This window comes from Agelaius tricolor, unplaced genomic scaffold (genome assembly GCF_023055355.1).
Source record: "Agelaius tricolor isolate 1412-34295 unplaced genomic scaffold, bAgeTri1.0.p SCAF_13, whole genome shotgun sequence".
NCBI classification, from domain to species: domain Eukaryota; kingdom Metazoa; phylum Chordata; class Aves; order Passeriformes; family Icteridae; genus Agelaius; species Agelaius tricolor.
Genome location: NW_027269273.1, coordinates 33,127 through 51,132, shown reverse-complemented (window position 1 = coordinate 51,132; position 18,006 = coordinate 33,127). Strand labels below are relative to the sequence as shown.

Genomic DNA, 18,006 nt, shown 5'->3' with positions numbered 1-18,006 from the left:
AAATATAAATAATAGGAAGTGGTGTAATGTAGAACACAAATAACACTATACATTAGTATACATTCTAAATGTAAATGTGAATATATATATGAAAAATATAATTATAAAATTAAAATACATTTTAAAAGAAAGGGCTTCATTTGGCTTTTATTTGGGTAGAGGCAGGGGCTTTATTTTAAATAATATAAGTGTTACAGAAGTAAAAATCTTAAGACAGAAATATATAATCAATATATGAAGATATGTATAAAAAATATATAAATAAATCTAAGTAATAGAAATAGATGCCATATAGAATATAAATTTATATCGAAATAGAAAATTATAAATATAAATGTATAAATAAACGTTATACATCAATATACATTATAAATATAAATGTGTATATAAATATGAAAAGTATAAAAATAAAATATATTTAAATATTGTTTAAAAAAAGGGTTCGGAACTTTTCGGTTTTTGGTTCTTATTGGGTTAGGGTTTTTTGTTTTTTTTTTTTCCCGGCTGTTTTGGGGCATTTATTTCAGAGGAGTTTTTTGAGGGGATCGCCCCTGCTCTTATTTGCCACCTTCCCTGCCCGCATCCCCAAGGCAGCCCTGGCTGGGGTGGGCGCAGTGCTGTTGCCTTTTGGGCACAGCACGGTACTGCAGCCCGCCACCGACAGGCAGCCGAGAGGCCGCCATCTTAGGAGTGGCGTGTCGCGGATGTTGCGGACTCGCTTGACCGTCTCAAGGTGGCAGCCAAAAGGGCGGGAAAATCACAGCCCTGGTAAGTCTGCCGCCCTGTGGCCAGAGAGCAGTACTGCAGCCCCCCTGAGCCAGCGCCCTGCCCCTCGCCGCTGGGTGCCGGGGGCGGGGGAAGGATGCAGCTGCCGATCGAGGGAAGGGCGGGGGCGGGAGCGAGCGGCGGGTGGGGCGTGGTCTGTAAATGGTGGAGAGGGCTGAGGAACATTCAGGAGTGCAAAGGGACACGAGGGCCGAGAAGAATGGCTGGGGCGGGGGCGGCCCGGCGGGGCCAGTTTTGGCAGGCAGTGGAGGCATGGTCACAGCGGGCCGGGGGCAGCGGGCAGGGACGGGCGAGCGGCTGCGGAGGCGGCTTCGCAGCGTGTTCAGCGTTGCGAGCAGAGAGCGCTGCGATATCGCTGGAATGACACGGCTGCTGACTGCCTTAGTGCTCGTGGCTCTTTCTTCCATGAAAACAGATGGAGCGGCGCTGAGCAATAAACACAGCGATGGCCAGGAGAATGGCAAGCCTAAGGAGCACGTGGGCTGGATCCTTCTGATGGCACAGGTGCCCCTTGTGCCCCTACCCTCCCGACCCCCAGGGGAAATGCTCTCCAGCCTCGAGCTTCTAAAGACAAAACTTGTGATTTGACACTAGTGTTAAAAATGCCAATCACTTGTTTTCAAAATTTTAAAAATTTAATAGTAATAATAATAATAATAAATGGTTATAAAAATAGTTATACAATTAGAGTAATAATAATTTGGACAATTTGAATTAGGGCAATATGAGATAATAAATACAGAGAGTTATGGACATCTGGGTACCTTTTTCTGGGCAGCATGAGCCTGAAAAAGGACACCCATTAACAAAGGATTAACCCTTAAAAACAACAGCCTGTTGCATATTCATACACGTCATACATGATGCATAAATTCCATTCAAACACAGGATTCTGTCTGGTCATCGTCAACTTCTTCCTCTGAATCCTAACAGCGCCTTCGAGATGGGAAGAAGTTCGTTTCTTCTGATAAGAGGGCCATAAATTCTTTTTCTCTGAAAGATTTAGGTGTCCTGTGGCTGCTATCTCACTGCAAGTCCTTTCTTTTAAAAATAGTATCCTACATAGCATCGTTTCTATTTTAACAATTTTTATAACCTAAAACTATATTTAACACACTACTTAAGAGAATTAATACAGCATTACTTTCTAACACAACACATATAATATTAATTTTAATATTTGCGAAAAGCCAATCATAAAATACATGCATTTTTCACACTAGAATCCAGAAAAGGTTTCCGTTTAGATTAGCAAATGCCTAAATAGTTCTCGGTTGCATCCTATGATCGGTTTTAGTCAGTGACTTTATACTGCTTTTAGGATTTTCTTGTGCAATGGTAAGAAAATAGGCAGGTCTGATGCTGGTTTCACTTTTTTTCTACTTCATGTTCCATGAGATGCTTTTATCCAAGCAACTGTTTTAAAGTTCTACTGTAGGCATTTATGGTTCACTTTTTTTTCTTTGCAGCACTCATAACTTTTTTTTTTTTCTCTAAATCGGCAGTAAATATAGCTGAGTAAAATTACCTTGGTTTTCTTCCTTCTTTTTTAACTGAAATGTTTTTATTGATAATCCTATTTGAATATGCAGAAAAAGTGGGTATGTCCTGTAATATATTCTAGCTTTTCTTGTTTAAAGGGTACTCAGAAAATATGTCTCCCTTAGAGTCCCACAAAACCATTCTCAGTGCAATCTCTATTAAGGTATGGATTGACAAATAAGCCATCAGTTTAGATATTTGCCTGTGTACCTTTTCCTGTAATTCAGAGCTTGCGTTCTGTGGTTTTTATGATAAATCTATAAAACGTGTAAAAATGGTTTTGCAAGTCTTAATCGTTGAAGGCAGCAATAAGTGGTTTTAAAGCCTGTTCTTGACCAGACAAAGGGGAAATGTGTGAATTTGATGCTGAACTTGTCATTTCTCATTTGACTTGCCTTGAATTATTTAGGAAGAGAGAGAACTAGAAAAAGAGAGAACTACAATTGGTTCTTGAGCCCTCCTAAAATGCTCCCCGTGATTCTGTGTGGAGCCAAAGTAAGGGTGATGGAAGAGAGCCCTGTGCTGTAGAAGGAAATAAATTTCAACCTGATCTCCACACAGAGTCTCCCTAATTTCTGTTTTTAAAATGCAAACTAAGTTTAGGAAGTGTTGGAAGTTAGTATTTTGGGAAAGAAATGGCAGTTGCACAAACCATTCCATTTACCAGAGGCTCTCGGAACAATTCACTTTGTAAGCACTGTAACTGCAATCGATTGGTGGTTCGAGGTTGAAATGTGCACTTGCCCTCCTATAAAGCACTAGTTCATTTGCATTTCAGTGCTATGAGTCTTGATAAATTGGAGAAGAGCCCAAGAGAAATTTTTCATCCTGAGATACAAAAGGTAGGAAGTGACTTTTTTTTGTTTGGTTCTTTTTCTTTATTATTTTCAGGAAATAGAAGTAATTAAGTATAGATACTACTCGTTTGTCTCTTCCAGTAGCACATAATAATAATAATAATAATAATAATAATAATAATAATAATAATGTAATACTACTTAAACTGTCTTTATCCATTGAACTGGCCATTTCAAATCCAAACTTCTAAACACAAATAAAACCCTCATCCTTGTAGAATCTTTAATAGGAGGGGTCTAAAGATACTGGTTTTGTTGACAGGATTTATTGGTTCTGGAAGAGCAAGAGGTAAGTATAAGCCTAACTACTTCTAGCTCACAGACCCGTCCGGTGAATACAGCTTTGTATTTTGATGGGCTTATGATGACTTGGAAATCAATTGCTCATTACAGTAAAAATAAGTAATTTTTTTTGAACATGACAGCAAAAATAACTTTAAGCACCAACTTAACAATAATGGAGCAACAATTGAAGTTCATGATTTTATGCTATACTATCAAAGTTTAAAGGTAAATTGTTATGTAGTGGGAGATGGTATAAAATGTATGTTCGAATGCGATGTATACAAAGATACATACATACCTGAAAGTCCTTAGAGGAAACAAATTCTTACGTCTTCTGTTTGACTGTTTATCATACAGTATCTGGTTTTATTTCCCAGGGATTGGTGAATTTTAAATTTGGAATCCTCTATGCTAAGGATGGTCAGCTTACAGATGATGAAATGTTCAGTCATGGTGAGTTTTTCACCTTCTCCTTAATTGTTTTGCTCATCTGAAAAAAAAAAAAAGAGGCAAGATTAAAAAAAAAAAAAAAAAAAAAAAGTAGGTTTATTATTTTTTACCCTGTTATGTCTGTTTCCTCAGTATTTGCTGGAGCTCTGCTTACCCAAGCTTTGGGTAAAACAAGCTTTGGGTTCCTTCTGTCCCACTGGGAGTTGCCCAGTTTGGTTGCATCTGGTGAAATTCACCCTGAGACCTTACAGAACTAGCTCAAACTATGTGAGAGCCATTCGCAGCTCTCTCAAGACACCCGGAGAATGGGTGACATTTCTGAGCATCTGGCAAGTGTACTTCTATCAAAACTCAGCCTGTGAAATTTCTGGGGAAAACCCTTCTGTATCCTGAAGGGTTCCTCAAACTCTGTTGAGGATCCAGTTATCAGTTGCTCACCTGGATGCTTCCAGCTCCTCAAGATGGTTCAAGCTCCTCCTTAACACTTGTACTCTTGCCCTGTAGTTTATATCTATTGTAGTTTTGTTATTCTGCAAGATTGTATGTCTTTGGAAAATAATGTGCATTTCACTCTTTGGAACCTCCCAGATCATTCTTTGGTGCAGCACCACCTAATGGGACACTTGGCTGCTGTACTGAAGGGCTTGGTTACTAGAATTGTAAATCCTGGAGAGGTTGTAAGTCTTCTGTCCCCAGAGAGGTATCATGCTTTTTTTACTGTTGCTCTGTTTGTTAGGTGCTGCTTTGTAGTAAACCCCATAGATTTAGGAAAAGCACCATGGAGAATATGAACAATAGGAATGCTGAAACAGCAAAAGAAAATTCCTGTTTCCCTGTCCTCCGCCCTTAACCTATCTCTGTTACCCTATAAGGCAATGTCATGTTAACCCCTTACCTTTGGTCAAGCTTGGATCCTTTCCAACACTATAAAAGAAGCATACTGTACCCCATTAGGGGAGAAAGAAGAAGAGCAGAGACCCTTCACGGACCCCCCCAAATAAAGCCATCTCCGTGGAACAGCCTGCGCCTTCTCCTTCTCCTCTCTCTCCGTCTGCTGCAGCCTCAAGCCCGGGGCACCACTACCTAGCAAGCAAAGCTGGAAATCCTAAGAGCTTGCAATCACTATAGAGCTGATAATCACCATGCTTGCTAGATGGTAGCCCTGCGGCGTTGGCATGAGCGAGCTAGCCTTGGGCACCCGGTCCCTACTCAGGGACTGAGCTCCTGAGCCCTATTGCTCTGCTTTATAATAAGGCCAAATCAGAGAGGCCTTATTAAAGTGGCGTCCCAACGACTACGGACTCCCCCAGAGGCCATATCCATTGGTTGAGCAATGAAGCCCTCCCGAGGTTTTCTGTGATTGCCTGTTTGGGAAGCTGCTCCTTCTGTGAAGGGACTTTTTGTTTTAGAAAATCCTATCCCCAGGAGGGTCAGTTCGACACTCAAATTTTACATCTGAACGAGAGAAAGTTCCGAGGAGAACTGAACGGCAGCAGACCCCTTCCACAGATCTTGGACCCCAGGAACTGTAAGTATTAGCTAATATTGTGCGCATAACTTCAGGGCTCTAAAACTTTTTTTTCTTTTTTTTTTTCCTTTTTTTTTTGCGTTTTTTTCTGCTGGAAGGGCTAACCATTAACATGGGTACAATTTTTAGTACATTAAAACTAAGTAAAACCAAGAGAGAGATATATTTAACTATTTTAGAAATCTTATCTGCTAACAAATTCTCCTTTTCTAAAGGCAAGCTCTCAAAAACTAACCTTAAAAAATTTGTAACTGGGATTATTTCGCAATACCCTGATACTGATAAGAAAGCAGTCACTGAAAATTCGTTTTGGGATATGATCGGGAACACAATATATATCTCCCAAACAAACCAGGATTTCTCTGTAACTAATTATTTGCCTTTATTCCATATAATAACTAAAACTGTTGAAAGATTTAACAGAGAAAAAATCTTGCAGTCGGTAACAGACACTTCCTCTTCAAATACTAACGAGACTGATAAGGACTCAGAGGAAGCTCACTTGCATACCTCACATCTCCCCTTCGGTCCTAAAGTCCCTCTCGCCTCCGTTACTCCTAAGGCAGAGGTTACGCTGCCCACCACGGTTCCCCCCCGCCACATCCTCCACCCCTACGGGACCTGCACTGCCTAACTCTGCGGATCCTGTCTTATCTGTAACTCCACACATCCCCCCCTACCCCCGGCTCGGCTTCCTCCTTGCTTCCGGTCCCGGGGGTCCCTTTTCCCGCCTCTGCCGCCCCCTCCGCCCCTGCGTTGGCTCTGCCCCCCTCCGCTGCGGCCCCCCCCCCACCCCCGCCCTGGTGTCTCCCACCACCCCTCCCGTCGCCGCGCCCGCCGCCCCCGCTCCCCCCGCCCCGGCTCTGACCGGCCCGGCCCCTCCCGATGGCTCCCCACGCCACAGCCCCGCCACTCCCGAGCCCGTGTCCATCCCCGCCCCCTCCCCCTGCTCCCTGCCTGCCACAGCAGGGACATCTCACACAAGCATAGTCCCACCACACCACCCCGTAACCGCAGCACCCCGGACCGGTACCACTGCCTGCTCACCCCCACTCCCCCATGCCCGCACCCCCACCCCGCCCAGCCCCCCTGCCCCAACCACACGTCCCCCCAACCCCCCACCCACCCTCAATGCCACCCGAACGGAATACCAGGCACCTCCCCCACCCGTTCCTGTGCGTGCTGTGCTGCGATCCCAGCTCCATTGGCGCCTCCCCCTAGCCAGGTCATGCCATGTCTCCCCCCCCAGCCACTGAAACCTTTGAAAAACTCTTCTAAACTAAAAAAGCGTAAGTCACGGATAGCAACCTCCCCCCAGTCCTCCTCAGAGGACCAGAGCTCTTGCAGTGAATCTGATTCTGATATGATCCACATGGATCCATGGGCTTTTATTAAAATAGAAGCGACCAAAGCTGGGGACTGGGAGCTGGCACAGAAAATTAATGCTTTCCCAGTAGAATATAAGCAAGGACGGAACGGTGGCAAGTCCACTATAAAGACATGGAAGGTTAACTCGAATAAGGAACTAGTGCAATTGAGAAATATAGCCAAAGAACATGGGTGAAGCTCACATATTTTTAGAAATTTCTTAGAAGCCATGTTCTCAGCACATGTTTTCCTTCCCCATGATATAAAAAATATTTCACACTGCCTCCTGTCCCCAGCAGAATATATGTTATGGGACAGGCATTGGAAAAGACATTTAAAAACATTATCAGACTCATATTCTGCGGATGCTAATAAGACGAATTTTACGGTAGTCCAACTAGCTGGTGAAGGTGACTTACAGAAACCAGCAGACCAATTGGAAACCTTGAATAAAGAGGCACTGCAGGACATCGCTCTCGCAGCAAAAACCTCTTTACTTCTCGTGCATGATGAATCAATGCCAACAATGCATTTTTCTACTATTAAACAAGGGACAGATGAAAGTTTTATCAAATTTGTGGACAGACTTAGAGATGCTCTGGAGAAACACATAGAGAGCACAGAGGCAAGGAAGGAACTCTAATATAAACTTGCCTTGAGTAACTCAAATGAAAAATGCAAAGCCATTTTGAGGTCTCTACCCATGGATACAGACCCCACCATAGAGCAAATGCTGGAATGCTGTACACGTCACATGTCCACTGAAAATACAGTGGCCCGAGCAGTTGCTAAGGGTATTGCTGAAGGAGTTTCTGGTGCATATGCAGTAATAGCTTCTAAAGACTAAGCTAGATGCTATCACTGTGGGGATCTTGGACATTACATAAAGGATTGCTCAGAGAGATCACACCCCCGATACCACTGTAACAATTACCAAAGACCCCAGAATCAGCAGCACTACCAGCAGCGTCCAGGAAACTCCTTGCGCAGCCCGGTCGAGCCCCGGGCGCTGACAACAAATCAAAGGCCACCCAGACCCAACCCCGCACCAGCCCAGGACGTTCCGGACCACAAGAAGAGGATCCAACCCACGGGGCAACCCAGATGGGAACCCACCGTCAACTGGTAACTGCTTTGTCCATTGACTTTAATAATGAGAATGTTCACCGTGTTCCCACAGGCAAATATGGGCCAAAAGGTGGTCCTTCGCATATTTTAATTATAGGTGACTCTCTTAATAGCCCAAAGGAGATCTTCATTGTTCCAGAGGTGCTGACAGTGCAGCCAGGACAAGAGATTCTCATCCAGGTATACTGCATAGACTCACCATTTTTTCTTTCAAAGGGAACTCCAATAGCACAAGCCTTTTTACTCACAAAGGATCACAGGGAACAGATTCCTCTCAACCCTACAGCTATGTGGGCACAAGTCGTGGGACCATCCAAGCCTACCATCGAGTGCAGCCTCACCTGCAAAGGCGAGAAGACCCACCTACCAGGGATGCTGGACACTGGTGCTGATGTGACCATCATCGCCCGCTCAGAATGGCCAGCACACTGGGATCTACAACCTGTTGCAGGCATGATTTCAGGGATTGGCGGAGCTACAGTGTCCATGAGAAGCAAGAACAACATCCTCGTGGAAGGGCCTGAAGGCAAGCTGGCAACCATTCGTCCATTTGTGGTAAGGGCCCCCATCACCCTTTGGGGCAGGGACGTTCTATCCCAGTGGGGAGCTTCCCTACGTATTCCCACTCAGGATTTCTAATCGGGGCCACTGAGCTAAGCGCGCTGCCAGAAACACCTCGTCTCACCTGGAAAAGTCACAAGCCAATCTGGATTGAACAGTGGCCCCTTAATAAAGCCAAACTGCGTGCCCTAAACACCCTGGTGGAAGAACAGCTCGCAAAAGGCCACATAGTGGAGTCTGACAGCCCTTGGAACTCTCCAGTCTTTGTTCTACCAAAGCCTGGGACAAACAGGTGGAGGCTCCTCCACGACCTTCGCAGAATCAACGAGGTCATCGAGGACATGGGCCCTCTCCAGCCTGGCCTACCCTCCCCATCGATGCTGCCTAGAGACTGGACACTTGCTATCATAGACATTAAGGACTGTTTCTTCAACATTCCTCTGCAACCTGAGGATGCTCCATGGTTTGCTTTTTCCGTTCCCTCGCTTAACAAGGAGGCCCCGCTCAAAAGATATCATTGGCGTTATCTTCCTCAAGGACTAAAAAACAGCCCCACTATTTGCCAGTGGTACGTGGCTCACATCCTGTCTCCCATTCGGAAATCATTCCCCGATGCTATCATCCATCACTATATGGATGACATACTGGTGTGTGCTTCAGATAAAGCTTACTTGGACAATACAGTTAAAAAGACTATTGAAACCATAGAAAAGGCAGGAATGGAGATTCGTGAGGACAAAATCCAGTACACCAAGCCATGGACTTACCTTGGAGTCCACATCCGGGAAAGGACCATCGTACCTCAGCAGATCACCATAAATGACGACCCAAAAACCCTCAGGGACTTACACAGCCTGTGCGGATCCATCAACTGAGTACGTCCACTGCTAGGAATTACAACAGAGGACCTTGCTCCCCTGTTCAACCTTCTTTGTGGACCTAAGGACCTGGACTCTCCCTGCACTCTCACAGAAGAAGCCAGAGGGGCCATCACCAAAGTCCAGGAAGCCCTGTCTTCACGCAAAGCCCATTGCTTTGAGCCCAGCCTGCCTTTCCAGTTCATCATCCTGGGAAAAGCACCTCGATTCCATGGACTGATTTTCCAATGGGACTCCCAGCTTCAAGACCCTTTGTTGATACTGGAATGGGTCTTTACAAGTAGCCAGCCCACAAAGACACTCACCACCTACCAGGAGGTCATAGCACATTTAATAAAAAAGGCAAGGACTCGCCTTCGCTCTCTTTCAGGTTGTGAGTTCGAATGCATATACTTACCAATAACTCCTACAGACTTTGAGGATTTGATCCAGACCAATGAAAGCCTCCAATTTGCCCTGGATAGCTACACGGGCCAAACTTCAGTTAAGATCCCAAAACACAAACTTTTTAACCCTGATGTAACCTTCCATTTGATTCCAAAACAAATCCAAAGTAGAAAACCTCTCAAGGCTCTAACCCTCTTTACAGATGGCTCAGGGTCTTCCCACAAGTCAGTGGTTACATGGAGAGACCACCAAACACAAGACTGGCACTCTGACACACAAATAGCGGAGGGATCTCCACAGATCGCAGAATTAGCAGCTGTTGTCAGAGCCTTTGAAAAATTTGAAAACAAGCCTTTCAATCTGGTTACAGATTCAGTTTATGTCGCTGGGATAGCGATGAGAGCAGAACATGCTCTTCTCAAAGAGGTCTCTAATCCAAAGTTGTACCAACTGCTCTCTAAATTAATATACCTAATCTCCCACAGAAAGCAACCTTACCATATAATGCATGTGAGGTCACACACAGACCTCCCAGGCTTTGTTGCAGAGGGCAACAGAAAAGCGGATGCATTAGCAATGGCAGCAGAAACTGCTAATGTTCCTAAAATCTTTGCCCAGGCAAAGTTGTCACATGCGTTTTTTCATCAAAATATACCTGCCCTTATGAGAATGTTTAAGCTCTCAAAGGATCAGGCAAAGGCTATTGTTGCTACATGTCCGAACTGTCAGACCTATCAGATACCATCCATGGGGATGGGAGTCAATCCCCGAGGTCTGAATAGCTGCCAGCTGTGGCAGACAGATGTAACTCACTTCGCACCTTTTGGAAAGTCAAAATACGTGCATGTATCGGTCGACACGTTTTCAGGAGCAGTATTTGCATCATCACATGCAGGAGAAAATACCATGCACACAATAAAACACTTTCTCCTCGCTTTTGCCGCCCTGGGTGTACCAAAAGAGATTAAAACAGATAATGGACCAGCCTACACTTCCCGCAAGTTAAAGGAGTTCTTCAATGAATGGGGAATAGCACACAAGACTGGCATACCTGTAAACCCCACAGGACAATCCATCATGGAAAGGACACATCAAACCCTCAAGACTCCTCGATCAACAGAACAGAGACACGAGAATCACATCTCCAGTGGAAAGACTTTGCAAGGCTCTCTATGTCATCAGCTTCCTGAACTGTAGAGCATCAGAGCCTGACCCACCAATACTTCGCCACTTTGCAAATACCACCCAAGCAAAGCTCACTGAGAAACCACCGGTGCTTGTGAAGGACCCTGAAACACACCAAATTTCTGGGCCTCACCAGTTGATTACCTGGGGTAGAGGATATGCATGCATGCTACTACCATCCGGTCCGAGGTGGTACCCAGGAAAAAACATAAAGCCATACCTAGGCTCTGCGAACACTACTCCTGCAAACGGGGACAAGAACACTCCTGAGGCAAACACAAGACCACCTCAAAACCAAACCAGCTCTGCCTGGAGACGAAGACGTCGCCGAATACCCACAAACACAAGAACAGACCGCCCCATTACAAGACAGCAGACAAAACTGAAAGCTAAACAACAGTCTGCTGCATCAGGCCATAGATAGCCTTAACACAAAAGTGCTCTCTGAACTATATGTTGTTACACAGGTTTTTTGTATTTAAAGAAAGAAAAAAAATCAACAAACAAACAAACAAAAAAACCACAAACAAACAAAAAAACCCTCACCCTGTTATTCCCTCTCCCTAACCTTTTAAAACCCCTTAACCTTCTACCCACTCCTCCTCCCTTAGTGTAGCTTAGAAATTAAAAGAAAAAGGGGGGGAGGAGGGGAACACAGAAAAGAACAAGGCAGAAAACCCTCTCATCATAAACATAACAAATTCTGCTTATATTCCCTATCAGAAGCCCTATTCCTGCCCAAAGATGAAAAATATCTCCGTTGCTGCTGTCCTCACTGCTGCCTGGATGTTCTTCACTGTACCGCGTGCCTTTGGCTGGATTAGCCCACAGCCTAGCCAAAATGTTTGGGTAACCTTACCAAGAACATTAAAACAGGACAACATGTGCTTGTCCATGGGAAGCATTGATAATCCACTTCCTACATGTCTAGTAGGAATTCCCTTTGTAGCAGATGACTGGCCTGTCTATAACTCAGAGATCCTCTGCACCACAGGTAAGAGACCCAATGTGGCTGATACTTGGGACGAGTGGACAAAAATTCTGCCAGATGCTCGAGAGGAACCCCAAGAATTAGATCTGTTGGGGTCCTCCAAGGCTACATACTGTGTCAAATTTTACTTTGAGCGTCCAAAAAACAATTGGCCAGAAATTGACCAGAACAAAAACACATGTCAAAAAGAGATAGCACCAATTAACAAAGCCTATAACTCTCACAACTGGTGCAATTAAACGGCTCGTATGATTTCTGTGTTCTCTCTCCATCCCAAAGTATTACCCAAGGGAATGTTTCTGATCTGTGGTGACAGAGTATGGGCTGGGATCCCCTCCCGACTCCAGGGAGGTCCCTGTACCCTTGGAAAACTTTCTACCCTTACTCCAAACATCACCCTGTTACATAATTGGAAAAAAGAAAGCGAATCAAAACGACAAAAAAGGTCCTACACTGAATTTGATGAAAATTGTGATCCTAAATTATACGATTGGAACAAACCAAAAAAGATTGCTGTCTCCCTGTTCTTACCCTGGGTAGCTGCAGCTAAAGCCCTCGGTGAAATCAATCACCTTGGGTGCTGGCTCAGTAAACAAGCTAACGCTACATCTGCAGCCTTGAGTGATCTCTTAAAGGAAGAAGAAACCACAAGACAGGCTTCTCTCCAAAATCGAGCAGCAATCGACTTCCTGCTGCTTGCCCATGGACACGGCTGTGAAGACTTCGAAGGGATGTGCTGCTTCAACCTCTCTTCACGCTCGGAATCCATCCATACTAACATCCAGAAACTGAAAGATCTCGTGAAGGACTTGAAAGTAGAAAGAATCCCAGACTGGGTCAATGAACTTTTCGGGCAATGGGGATTAACAGGATGGGTTGCATCCTTGGTTAAGGGAATGATTCTCCTTGTAGTTGTTATTGCGTTAGCTATGTTCTCATGCCTTGTTCACTGTTTCAAAAGAACTATAGTGAACGCCTTTTTTGTAAAAACAGAAAGTGGAGTTGTAGTAAACCCCATAGATTTAGGAAAAGCACCATGGAGAATATGAACAATAGGAATGCTGAAACAGCAAAAGAAAATTCCTGTTTCCCTGTCCTCCGCCCTTAACCTATCTCTGTTACCCTATAAGGCAATGTCATGTTAACCCCTTACCTTTGGTCAAGCTTGGATCCTTTCCAACACTATAAAAGAAGCATACTGTACCCCATTAGGGGAGAAAGAAGAAGAGCAGAGACCCTTCACGGACCCCCCCCAAATAAAGCCATCTCCGTGGAACAGCCTGCGCCTTCTCCTTCTCCTTCTCCTCTCTCTCCGTCTGCTGCAGCCTCAAGCCCGGGGCACCACTACCTAGCAAGCAAAGCTGGAAATCCTAAGAGCTTGCAATCACTATAGAGCTGATAATCACCATGCTTGCTAGATGCTAGCCCTGCGGCGTTGGCATGAGCGAGCTAGCCTCGGGCACCTGGTCCCTACTCAGGGACTGAGCTCCTGAGCCCTATTGCTCTGCTTTATAATAAGGCCAAATCAGAGAGGCTTTATTACTGCTTCTCATCGGAAATATTAATTTCAAACTGCCGTGTTCTTTTTTTAACTTTTTTTCCTGGTTCTCTCCATAGGGCAGGGAAAGACTCTCGTATCCTTGTTGTCAGACTCAGTGTTGTCCGAGAAGATACAGAGACTGAAAAAATCATAAGAAGCAAATATGACTGCAGAGGAAACAAACTGGAGAGAACAAAAGGTGATATTGTTATCCTTACCCTGTATTAGAAACATCCACTGTGCTTTGATGCCAGTAGCTGCCAGGGGCTTGTTAGGTCTTTTTAGGCAGGTGTAGGTGTTCACTTGTAGGTTTTCTGTCTGGACGAGTCAATTCAAACTTTGCTAAGCTTATATTGGAAAATTACTCTCTAGTTCAGTCCAGCATGATATTTTTGAATGCTGTAAAAAAAACCATGTTACTTGGACATCACTAATTATTCAATATTAGACCCGGAGGTTTCTGGGTGTGTCCTGCCTGGCTTCTTCTGGCCCTTGCTGCTAGACCAAAGGCAGCAGCTGTGGCATTTTTCACCGCAGAGATACCTTTGCTGGCTGGATGCTGCAGCTGAGCACTCAGAACAAATCCAGGCAAAGTAGGAACTCAGTTTACCTTTGGTGGAAAAGGTTCAAGCAGCAGTGAAGAGAAAAGGAGCAGGTTCTGTCATAGAGTCTTTAATCCAGAGTTTTATTTCAGCATGGTAGACCTCTGAATGTGGTAACGGCTCCCAGACAGACCCTGGCTGCATGGTCTTGTGTCCTTTTAAGCCCCGGGGACAGGGGGAGGGGAGGGACAGGTGAGGGCCAACCAGGTGTGAGGAGGGGAAGGCCCAAGGATACAGACACTTGGACAAGCCAATGAGCCCAGACCAGAGGAGCGTCTGCCAACCACACGACGCCCTGCTGGAATGTTAAGACTGATGAACAGCTCTTAGGCAGGAGGGCAAAAGGAGGAGGGGGACAGGTTGGTGCACCTGAGGGGGTTGGGATAGGTGAAAGAGGAAATCACACTGCAACAGCTAATGATGAGAATCTTTAGGGAAAAATAAGATTTCGGGGTCGGGAAATACGCGAAGGATTTTGTGGGGATGTTAGACTGGCATAAAGCCCACTTTAAGCTGGACTGGCACACTTGCAGATCCCCTATCAAACAGTAGTGCTTAGATTAGCCTGGGTGCTGCCCATTGTTTCTGTAGAAATAAATGTTTCCTGGTCTTCAGAAGTAAGCTGCTTTGAAAACCTGGAAGTTGCAGTACAGTGACAATCCACGTGCTTCGGATTAAAAGGAGATTTCAGAAGGGTGATAGGCTTTTGTCTTTTCCTACAAGTCCATGTAATCCTATGGAGGAGTTTTTAATTGCGTGTTGCCGAGTCATCCATCAGAGCCCTGTTGTACTGATCATCATACAAATACGAAAGAAAAAAATCAGACCCTGTCCCAACCACTTAGAGCCTAGACCATTATTTCCTCAGGCTGCCATCTGTGTGCCATTAATACTCACCACGGGAGCGAGCTGAGGATTGTTGCAGCTGTTGGGAACAAACTACTTCTCGTCACACAGAAATAGAATTGGGATGACGCCTCAGCCAGCGCCTCTCTGCTCTCGTCTCCTGAATCTCCAGCAGAGGAGTTCCAGTCCATCTGGGTGTGCATAATCCAGTTCCCGATTATCTGAACGCGCTGAGCAGCACTCAGCTGATGTGAGGGGTTCAGGGAAGGCAGAGTGTGCATTATCATCTCCCTGAACCTACAGATAAATCGAAGTGAGAAGCCATAGGGTGGCAATCAGTCGCATACATGCTAAATAAAACTTGCAGATTTTTTTAAGGATTGTTTCTGCTTGTTCTTTGTTGTGCTTCTGTGCTCAGAAAGCGTCCCTTGAAAATCAGTTCAATTCATCACTTGAAACTTTGTTTGCAGACCCTCACTGAGCAGAATTTGTTGCAGACTCGGTGCACGCTGTGCTGACCTCCTGGGAGTGTGAGGAGCTGGTGCGTGCTACTTTGTGCTTTAGGACACTGTGAGGTATTTATTCCTTTTGGGATCCACGATGAGAATTCCCAAGAGAGGTAGTAATAAGGTATGAGATTGGAAAAAAGCCTGTGTTGTTGGAATGTTGTTGTTGTCATCAAAAGTTAATTTTTCCTTCTTTCTTAGCCAGTAGTCAGCTTTTTGCTTTATTTTTTGTGGTATCAGTATTTTATTGTTTAAAAAATTGCTTCAAAATAACTTCAGTGGCTGGCCACCAGGCCCTTGTTCAGATTTGCCTATTTGCTTGTAGCTAAAAAGTTTACATATTGTTTATCATTCTATTTAAGAAACTGCTGCCCAGTCAACTAAGAACTGAATATCTATCTGTCTAGGATGTGGGGAGAGGATTTAGGTAATGTCTTTGTTTCCAGAAAAAAGTTCCAGTGTAGTTTCTAAATAGAGGAAAAGGGAGGGTGAAGACTCGGGGCTCTGATGCCGTTGGGGGCACCCTGAATTCCCCAGGAGAGGGAGCCCCACTGCGGTGCAGGAGCAGGTATGTTATCACGTAATATAGAACAAATTATAAATATAAATATGAAAATTACAAATATAAAAATATTTTTAAATAGTTAAATAAAGCATGTTTTTTTACTTGTCAATAGGCAGGGTTTTGATTATAAAAATTATAAATACAAACAATATAAAGGTAGAAATCTAAGTCTAGAAATATATCATAAATACATACAGATAAAGTTTAAAAGTGGAAGAAAAAATCAGTTGCAGCAGTAGATACGATACATAATATAAATAATAATTTAAAAACATGTCTAGAATTTTATAGATTATATATAATTATTAATATATTGCATCAAAAGAAACTAAAATATAAATGTGAATATAATTATACAAAGTATAAAAATATTTCAATATCGTTTAAAAGAAGGTGGTTTTTTGTATTTATTTGGTTAGAGATGGGGTTTTTATTTGGACTAATAGAAGTATTATAGAAATATAAATCTAACTATAGAAATGTACAATCAATATAGAAAGATATTTCTAAAAACACAACAGAACGACGCTGCCTTCAGGGGAATCGAATGAGCTCGGCCGAAGCAAGGCGAGACCGGCCGAACCTGACGACCTCGAGCGAACCGTGGCGAGGCTTCCGAGGCTGCCTGAAGCCAAGCGAGCCGAGCTCAGGCGAAGTGAGCCTGCTGCTCTCGTGCGCGCTAATTAGCGCGAGTGCGGTCACAGCCTAATGAGCTCCTGCCCGACCCCGCGCTCCTGGTCGCGTCCGTGCGATAGCCGGGCCGCCCGCGGGACGCGGCAGCAGGAGAGCCCCGAGCCGGGCGAGCTTAACGTGAGGCGGCGCCGCTTGCCCATCCTCAGGGAGCCGAGCTGAGGCGAGCGGAGCCGAGGCGCGCCGAAGAGGCGAATGCAGCCGACAAGAGCCGAGTTTAGCCGACAATAGCCGAGTTTAGCCGAAGAGCCGACTCTAGCCGAGTGTCTCGGAAGCGAGCCGAGCTCCACCGAGCGCAGCATCCCGAGCAGGGCGAGGCGCCGGGCCGGGCTCGGGGTGCAGCCGGGGCGCTGGGAGGCTTCCCCGCCTGTTCCTCTCTCTAGCCATCCTTCCTTCTCCCCGTATTCGCCTTCTCTCGCTCCCTTTCCCCCATTCCCTCTCCCCCCACAAACCCGTCTCCTTCCTGTCCTGTCCCTACCCCGCTACTCCCTTCTCTTCCCCCTCTCACCCTCCTCTGTCCACGCTCCCTGTACCCCCGTCCCGGGCTTTCCCTTCCCGTCCCGCTTTCCTCCACAGCCCGAGCTCCCTCCCCGCCCTTTCTCATGCCCTGCTCTCGCTCCTCTCTTCCTGTGCCCCCTTTCCTTCTTTGCCCCGCAGCCGCGGGGCTCGGGGTGCCGGAGAATAAAGCCCCGAGGGCCGGAGCCCGGCACCCCTCGGCCCTTGCAGGAGTCCCCGCGCGGGGCCGGAGGCTCTCAGCGGATCCCCCCGTGCCGGTCAAGCAGCGCGGCCGACAGCGCCGGAGCCGCGGCTTTCCCGGCATCGCGCTGAGAGCGGCCCCCGCTCTGTGCCGGGCCCTCCCCGCCGTCTGTGCCGCTCCCTCTCTCGCGGCCCCTGGCCCGTGACAGCGAGGCTGGGGAGGAACCTCAACCCTTCTGGGGGCTGCCCCCCCTTTCTTGTTGCAGCAGAATCCCTTGCTGGGGCCATGTACGTGTGGAAAGGGCTTGGGGGAAGCGCTGTGCTGCTGTCCAGGGCAGTCGGATTTGTTCTGAGCCTTCTTTGGGGGTCAGGAAAAGGGGGGGTGAAGACTCGGGGCTCTGATGCCGTTGGGGGCACCCCAAGGTCCCCAGGAGAGGGAGCCCCACTGCGGTGCAGGAGCAGGTGGGTGGTGGGGGGGGATTACGCTGGGTGCTGTCCCCCAGAGGGACCCAAAGCTGCCACCAAATGCACAGGGAGGGGTGAGTGGGTGTAGGATACTAAAACCTGGCAAGGCATTCGGTTTTCTAGGTATTGCTAAAGAATAGGAATTTGTCT

The 18,006-nt window shown here is 45.9% G+C and overlaps 1 long non-coding RNA gene across 3 annotated transcripts; it reads left to right on the top strand.

Annotated features, from left to right (window-relative positions):
• The first annotated feature begins 1,265 nt into the window (after positions 1-1,265).
• On the top strand, positions 1,266-13,893 carry LOC139595285 (uncharacterized). 3 transcript variants are annotated; one of them, XR_011680992.1, is made up of 4 exons: positions 1,266-1,290; positions 3,107-3,170; positions 3,848-3,923; positions 13,564-13,893. It is a non-coding gene; the product is annotated as an uncharacterized lncRNA (long non-coding RNA). The 3 variants fall into 3 exon arrangements; XR_011680990.1 differs by lacking the exon at positions 1,266-1,290 and adding an exon at positions 2,102-2,491; XR_011680991.1 differs by lacking the exons at positions 1,266-1,290; positions 3,848-3,923; positions 13,564-13,893 and adding exons at positions 2,104-2,491; positions 3,448-3,707.
• Positions 13,894-18,006: the final 4,113 nt, after the last annotated feature.